The 7,157-nt window shown below is 40.8% G+C and overlaps 1 long non-coding RNA gene across 1 annotated transcript in view; it reads right to left on the reverse strand.

Annotated features, from left to right (window-relative positions):
• Nucleotides 1-4,524: 4,524 nt before the first annotated feature.
• Nucleotides 4,525-7,157, reverse strand: part of LOC107576049 (uncharacterized) — a 10,827-nt gene continuing 8,194 nt past the window's right edge. The window contains exon 3 of the long non-coding RNA XR_001607987.1: nt 4,525-4,535. This is a non-coding gene — a long non-coding RNA (uncharacterized lncRNA). The remainder of the gene's footprint in view (nt 4,536-7,157) is intronic.

Consider the following 7,157-nt stretch of genomic DNA (forward strand, 5'->3'; position numbering starts at 1 on the left):
TGATCTCAGAGCTGAAGCCAGAGCAACACAACCTTCATCTGTGACACCACAATAACTCAACCTGGAGAAAACAATGACATTTTTCCAGTCTCTCAGTTCTGGATCTACAGCTCAGGTAAGCGGGAACTTCACTATCAGAAAAAAGAAACTTAAACTAGCACAGTGGGTTGTTAGGGTTAGGCAATGGTCTGTCTACTCTGTTCTGTACTCTGTTCATCATGTATACAACTACATCATGTGCTATTTTGCATCAGTTATGAGTTTAATTAAAAATGAAATCAAAGGAGTAATGCAATTGCAATATAATATTGTTGCCAGAATGTTTTTGTGCACTGCAACTGATTACTAAACACGTAGGTTTTTGAAACATTTTCAACTCAAGTAAATCTCTCGTCTACAAAATTACTCATTTAGTGAAAAGCTGTGTAGTAAGTGATACAACTGTATATTATCCATTAAATGGTCCCGTCTTGCTTGAGCTTGTTCGCTAGCCTTGGTTTGGTTGCTAGCTGGCATTGAGTTTTGTGATAAAATATTTTAACTCAAATCAATAATTTGTCTCCAATTATTTACTTATGTGGCAAGTACTATAATAAGCTAGATAACATACAACCCGATGGTTCTTATAACAAATAAACCTGATCAGGACCCAACACAAAGCAGAGGGTTCTGAAGTAAAAACTGTCAATTTTGGAAAGAATCTAATGAAGATTAAGCAAACTCTAAAATTACATAATCATGAAATTTTTTAAATTGTATTTAGTTTTTGATTCTTTTATTCATTATTGACCTTTATACCAACTTACCACAGTGTTTCCAGTTTACAGTGAGAATCCTTCAGTCCATCAGAGAGCAGATTCAGTCCTGATGCTCCTAGTTTGTTTCCAGACAGATCCAGTTCTCTCAGGTGTGAGGGGTTTGATCTCAGAGCTGAAGCCAGAGCAGCACAACCTTCATCTGTGACACCACACTTACACAACCTGTAGAGATTAAAGATGCATGGTGAACTGATACTAACTGCAATTATAAAATAAAATGTGTAAACTACAGATTTATAGAGGCAATACAACATTCACATAAACATTATTACAGGACAAACAGTCCTAAACACACAGCATCAATATACAAAAAATACACTGTTGCTGCTCATTTTTATCCTTGTGTGGATTACTTGACCACAGGCAGCAGAAAAAGAACTTCATTTTTCCTTCCTATTTTGTGCTCCAATAAACTAATTAACTTAAAAAATAAAATTAAAAAAAAACATTTTCTGTTCTGATGTTTTGTTATTTGTCTGTAGGCACGAGGCTGCTGGTAATCAAATTTGTGCAGATATTCAGACCAACAGCACAATTGTGAGTCTGATACAACAGTTCAATAGCATACATTAAAAATACAATATTGCCAGTTACTTTCTCTGTTTTTACTCCACTAATGAAAGTATTTTCAAAGCCACAACTAAATTATCCTCAGAGCAAAAGACAGTAGGTGTTCGCTCCGGAATGAATGAGCACGTTTTTAAATGAATCTCATTAAAAACTATTTTTTTGATGTTGTAGGGCGCTCTGCATGTTTAATGGCCTCAACCTTACCAACTTGAGGGCGTACGACTCCATGTCCCAGTTTAAAAAGTCCTTGTTTGTGCGGGTGAGTAGTTGTAATTCATCTGTTTTGTTTGCTAGGGAGAGGAGATTCGCCAGATGAATGCTTGGCAGCGGAGGCCTAAAACCATGCTGTCGGAATTCCACAAACGCACTAGCATGCTTCCCTCATTTATCGCTTGGAGCACTTGTATAGGATTGCAGCACATGACTAATGTAGCAGGTCTCAGTTTTGGCTATGGTGCACTTGTCTGGATGAATGGTAAGTCCAGCTGCCTTTATCCTGGATAGCACTTCCTTGAGATGCTGCAGATGGTTCTGCCAAGTCTTAATATAGATGATAATGTCATCCAAGTATGCGGTGGCGGGGCGAAATCTTGAGTGCCCCAGAGGATCTGATCAATCATCCTCTGAAAGGTGGCAGTGGCTCCATGAAGGAGGAACCCGGAAATTATAGTGTCCAAATGGAGTTTTGAAAGCTGTAAGTTCTTTGCTGTCTGGACTTAAGGGCTCTTGCCAATAGCCTTTTGATAGATCAATGGTTGTGAAGAATTTTGCGCTACCAAGTTTGTCTATCAACTCATCCACTCTGGGCATGGGGTAAGATCAAATTTACTCAATGAGTTGAAGCTCTGAAAGTCTAGGCAAAAGCTGAATTATCCTTTTTTTTAGGTCCAAGCATGATGGGGTTATTCCACTCATTGGATGATGGCTTTATAACCTGTTACCTGGCCATTTCTTCACTCTGGAGTTGTAGAAGTCCTAAAGGTTTCACACCAATTGTCCTTTCAGCTGTCCTAACAGTCCGTCTTCTTATATATGATTTGTTGGCTGACCCAAACCAGACAGTTATAGAAGTGCACACAACCGACTCAATAACAGCTGAGTAAAACTCATCTGCGCCTGTAGCAGGTTGAACTTTTTCAGTTGACGAAGGAAGTACAACCTCTGCTGGGCCTTTTTCACAATGGAGTCAATGTGAATGTCCCACATGGTCCTTTGAGATGGTGGTGCCCAGGAATCTGAATGACTCCACTGCTGCCACTTCATGACCACAGACATTAAAGCAACAGGTCTGTAGTCATTTAGTCCTGTGATTTTTGGTTTCTTAGGTACAGGGATGATGGTGGAACATTTGAAGCAGGATGGGACTTCACACAGCTCCAGTGATCTGTTGAAGATCAGTGTGAAGATGGATGACAGCTGGACAGCACAGGCTTTGAGGCTGGCTGGAGAGACATTGTGTGGGCCTTTGGTTTTCCTCATCTTCTGTTTCCTGAAGACTTTGCATACATCATCTTCACAGATCTGATGTGCAGGCTGAGAAGCATTAGAGGGGAGGGAGGTGTTGATGGCTGTGTTGTGAGACGGTCAGAGCGGGTGTGGGTGTGAGACCAGGCTTTTCAAACCTGCAAAACTCATTCAAACACTTGGCTAAAAGTTTATTCTCCATAGTGGTGGGGGATGATGTCTTGTAGCTGGTGACGGCTTTCTGGTCCTTCCACTCTAATGTAGGGTAGTTGCTTGAAAACTTTTTTCAGCTTTTTAGAGTAGTTTCTCATAGCCACTCTTATCTCCCTTTTCAGTGTGTATTTGGGCTGTAGGCATCCTCTTTGGACTGGTGATTTGCTGTTTGAGTGTTGCATTGAACCAAGTTTTGTCATTGTTAAATGTTAAATAAGTCCTAGTGGAAACAGACGTCCTCACAGAAACTGATGTAGGATGTCACGGTGTCAGTGAGCTAGAGAAATTAGTGGCTGCAGCCTCAAAAACACTCCATTCAGTGCAGTTGAAGCAGGCTTGTAAATCCCGCTCTGCTTCATTTGTCCATCTCTTTACAGTTCTTACTACTGGCTTAGCAGATTTACATTTCTGCTTGTAGGCTGGTAGAAGATGAACCAAACAGTGATCAGAGAGTCCCAGAGCCGCCCCCTGGGGGCCATGTGATGTGCTGTATGTATTTAGGCAGTTCTCGGGTGAGATTAGCTTTATTAAAATCACAGAGAATGATAATGAAAGAGTCTGGGTAATGCTGCTGTGTGTGTGTGATCTGATCAGCCAGCTATTCTAGGGCCATGCTCACACACGCGTCGGGAGGAATGTATGCACTCACCAGAAAAAACGAGGAAAACTCCCGCGGCAAATAAAAAAGTTTACAGTTAATGAAGAGAGCTTCCAAATTTGGGCAGCACATCTTCTTTAAAACTGTCGCAGCTGTACACCAGCCATCGTTGATATAAAAACATAATCTTGTTTTCCCCGATGACTCAGTGACTCAATCCGCTCTGAACAGCCGGAAACCTGTTAGATGATGTGCGCTGTCTGGGTTGGCTCCGTTCAACCCGGTTTCCGTGAAGGAAAGGGCAGCAGAGTTTAAAAAGTCCTTGTTTGTGCAGGTGAGGAGTAGTAGTTTGTTCGTTTTATTTACTAGGGAGAGGAGATTCGCCAGATGAATGCTCAGCAGTGGAGTCCTAACACCACGCTGTTGGAATTTCACGAGCGCACCAGCACGCTTCCCTCATTTGCGTCACTTGGAGCGTTTTTACCGGATCACAGCTCCTCCGACTAGAATGTGGAGTAAAACGTCAGATTGTTCAATTGTCGGCAAAAAGTTATTTGGTGTGCTATTTCTGTTGTCTAGGAGTTTGTCCCTATAGTAAAGCTGAATGGAAAAAAATCTACTTTAAACGGGACAAACAAAAATAGTAAAAGTACCAAGGAGCTACATACCGAGGCAGCCATCTTGAACGTCAAATTTATACACTGTATAAATGAACTAGAATTTTAACTATACAGATTTGGAAAATGACTCTTGTGTGTATGTGGTTATTCCTATTAATAATTAGGAGATATTAGATTATACTTACAGCAGAAAACTGCTGCTAACTTGTATTGATACACACATTAAGCACATAAATCACATAACTATAGACTCTATATAGAAGGTGTAATGCATAAAAACCATGTTAACACGGCATTTGGTTATATGCGTGTGTGATATGGATGTATGCACTCCGTCCATGTATAGTCACAGGCTCACACCGTCTCTGTGGACAAAACTGTTGTACCTCAAATTAGTTTATGTGTGCTCATGGAAAGGAGGATCTTGAGACATTTTATACAAACTTACCTCAGTATTTTCAGTTCACAAAGAGGATCCTGCAGTAGATCAGAAAGCTGCTTGACTCCAAAAACTCCCATTTCATTTCCAGACTGATCCAAGTGTTTTAGATGTGAGGGGTTTGATCTCAGAGCTGAAGCCAGAGCAGCACAGCCTTCATCTGTGACACCACAATGATTCAACCTGTAGAGAACAATGACACTCTTCAGTCTCTTAGTTCAGGATTTACAGATCAGATTAGCAGAAACTTCACAATCAGAGAGAGAGACTTAATTCAGTCTAAGATTCAGACCAGCTTCTACACGGTGCTTGAGGAGATTCATTTCAGTATCATAATGTTAAGGATCTTTCATTTTACTCCAAAATCATCAACACATCTGTATCAAATGAAAGCAGTTGTCATTACAACAATATATAGATGATGTGAAGTTATGATATAAATCTTGTTGCTCAAACAGTAGAGCACGGCACAAGCAACACCAATATCATTGGTTCAATTCCCAAGGAATGCAAGAAACAATAAAATGTTTACCCTGAATGCAATGCAAGTCGCCTTGGATAAAAACATCTGCTAGATGCATGCATGAAAATGTAATTAAAATGATGTCAGACACTTTTTATAACACAATTATTCTAATTAAGTTTAAGGAAACATTCTCTTCAGTTATCTGAAGGTGTTTTTTTTTGTACTCTATATTCACAGTACGATGAGAATGAAGGAGGATTTTGTAATTTTATACACTCTTACATCAGTTTCTCTAGTCTACAATGAACATCTTTTAGTCCAGCAGAAAGCAGATTAATTCCTGTGTCTCCTATGTTATTATAGTTCAGATCCAGTTCTCTGAGGTGTGAGGGGTTTGATCTCAGAGCTGAAGCCAGAGCAGCACAACCTTCATCTGTGACGCCACAATCCCTCAACCTGTAGAGAACAATGACACTCTTCACACTCTCAGTTCTGGTATAAAATATATATATGACATATATGAATTTATCATTTTGTTGCTTTGGTAAGAAAGCACATGCTAAAATCATAAACGTGATCGTGTTTTGTCATTGTAGTGATTGCTGTCATTGTAACTGAACTGATCTGGATTCTTTAACCACAGGCAGCAGCTTCTGAAGAACTTCATCTGCTGTATTGTGTGCTCCAATAAACTGGTTTAGATCAAAAACATCCATCTTCTGCTCTGATGTCAGCAACACACAAACCAGAGCTGACCACTGTGAAGAGGAGAGTTTGGTTTCTCTTATTTTTCCAGATTTCAGATAATCTTGGATCTCCTGCATCAGTGAATCATCACCCAGTTCATTCAGACAGTGGAAGAGATTGATGGATCTCTCTGGAGAGCGATTCCTCCTGATCTTCTGCTTGATGTACTCAACTGTTTCCTCTTTGTTGTAGAAGCAGCTTCCTGTGGACTCCAATGAGAGACCCAGAAGAAAACGCAGGAAAATATCCAGATGTCCATTCTTACTCTGTAAAGCCTCATCCACAGCTCTCTGATGCAAGCTAGATAATGATTTGTTCTGGTTAAAAATTTTAGGAAACTGACTTTGTTCAGTTCGGTCAAACACATTTACGTTGTTCTTAGTAAAGGAGAGGGGCACATATAGAGCTGCTAGATGTTCCTGGATGCTCAGATGAACAAAGCAGAAGACTTTCCCCTGATACAAGCCCAACTCCTCTCTGAAGATCTGAGTGCACAATCCTGAGTACAGTGATGCTTCTGTCACATCAATGCCACACTCTCTCAGGTCTTCCTCATAGAAGATCAGGTTGCCTTTCACAAGCTGCTCGAAAGCCAGTTTCCCCAGTTTGACAATCATGTCTTCATCTTTGACTTTCTTCTCATAGTCCTTCTCACGTTTGATGTTGGTCCTGAAGTATTCCTCCTCCTGTTGATCACTGAAGCCTCGTACCTCTGTCACTCGATGGACACACTCAGAGGGAATGAGATCAGCTGCTGCTGGTCTGGAGGTGATCCAGATGAGAGCAGAGGGAAGCAGATTGCCCACAATGAGGTTCATCAGCAGCACATCCACTGAGGCTGATTCACTTACATCACGCAACCTCACATCGCTCTGAAAATCCAGAGACAGATGACATTCATCCAGACCATCAAAAATGAACAACACTTTATATTCATCACTGGATATTTCCATTTCTTTGGTTTCAGGGAAAAAGACATGAAGTAGATCTGAAAGACTGAGTGTTTTGTCCTTCATCAGGTTGATTTCTCTGAAAGGAAGTGGAAATATGAGCTGGACGTCCTGATTCTCTTTCCCTTCAGCCCAGTCCACAATGAACTTCTGCACAGAGACTGTTTTTCCAATGCCAGCGACTCCCTTTGTCAGCACAGTTCTGATGGTGGAAACATGAGCTGGATATCCTGATTCTCTTTCCCTTCAGCCCAGTCCACAATGAACTTCTG

The sequence above is a fragment of the Sinocyclocheilus grahami genome, unplaced genomic scaffold, assembly GCF_001515645.1.
Source record: "Sinocyclocheilus grahami isolate Dianchi unplaced genomic scaffold, SAMN03320097.WGS_v1.1 scaffold3151.1, whole genome shotgun sequence".
NCBI classification, from domain to species: Eukaryota; Metazoa; Chordata; class Actinopteri; order Cypriniformes; family Cyprinidae; genus Sinocyclocheilus; species Sinocyclocheilus grahami.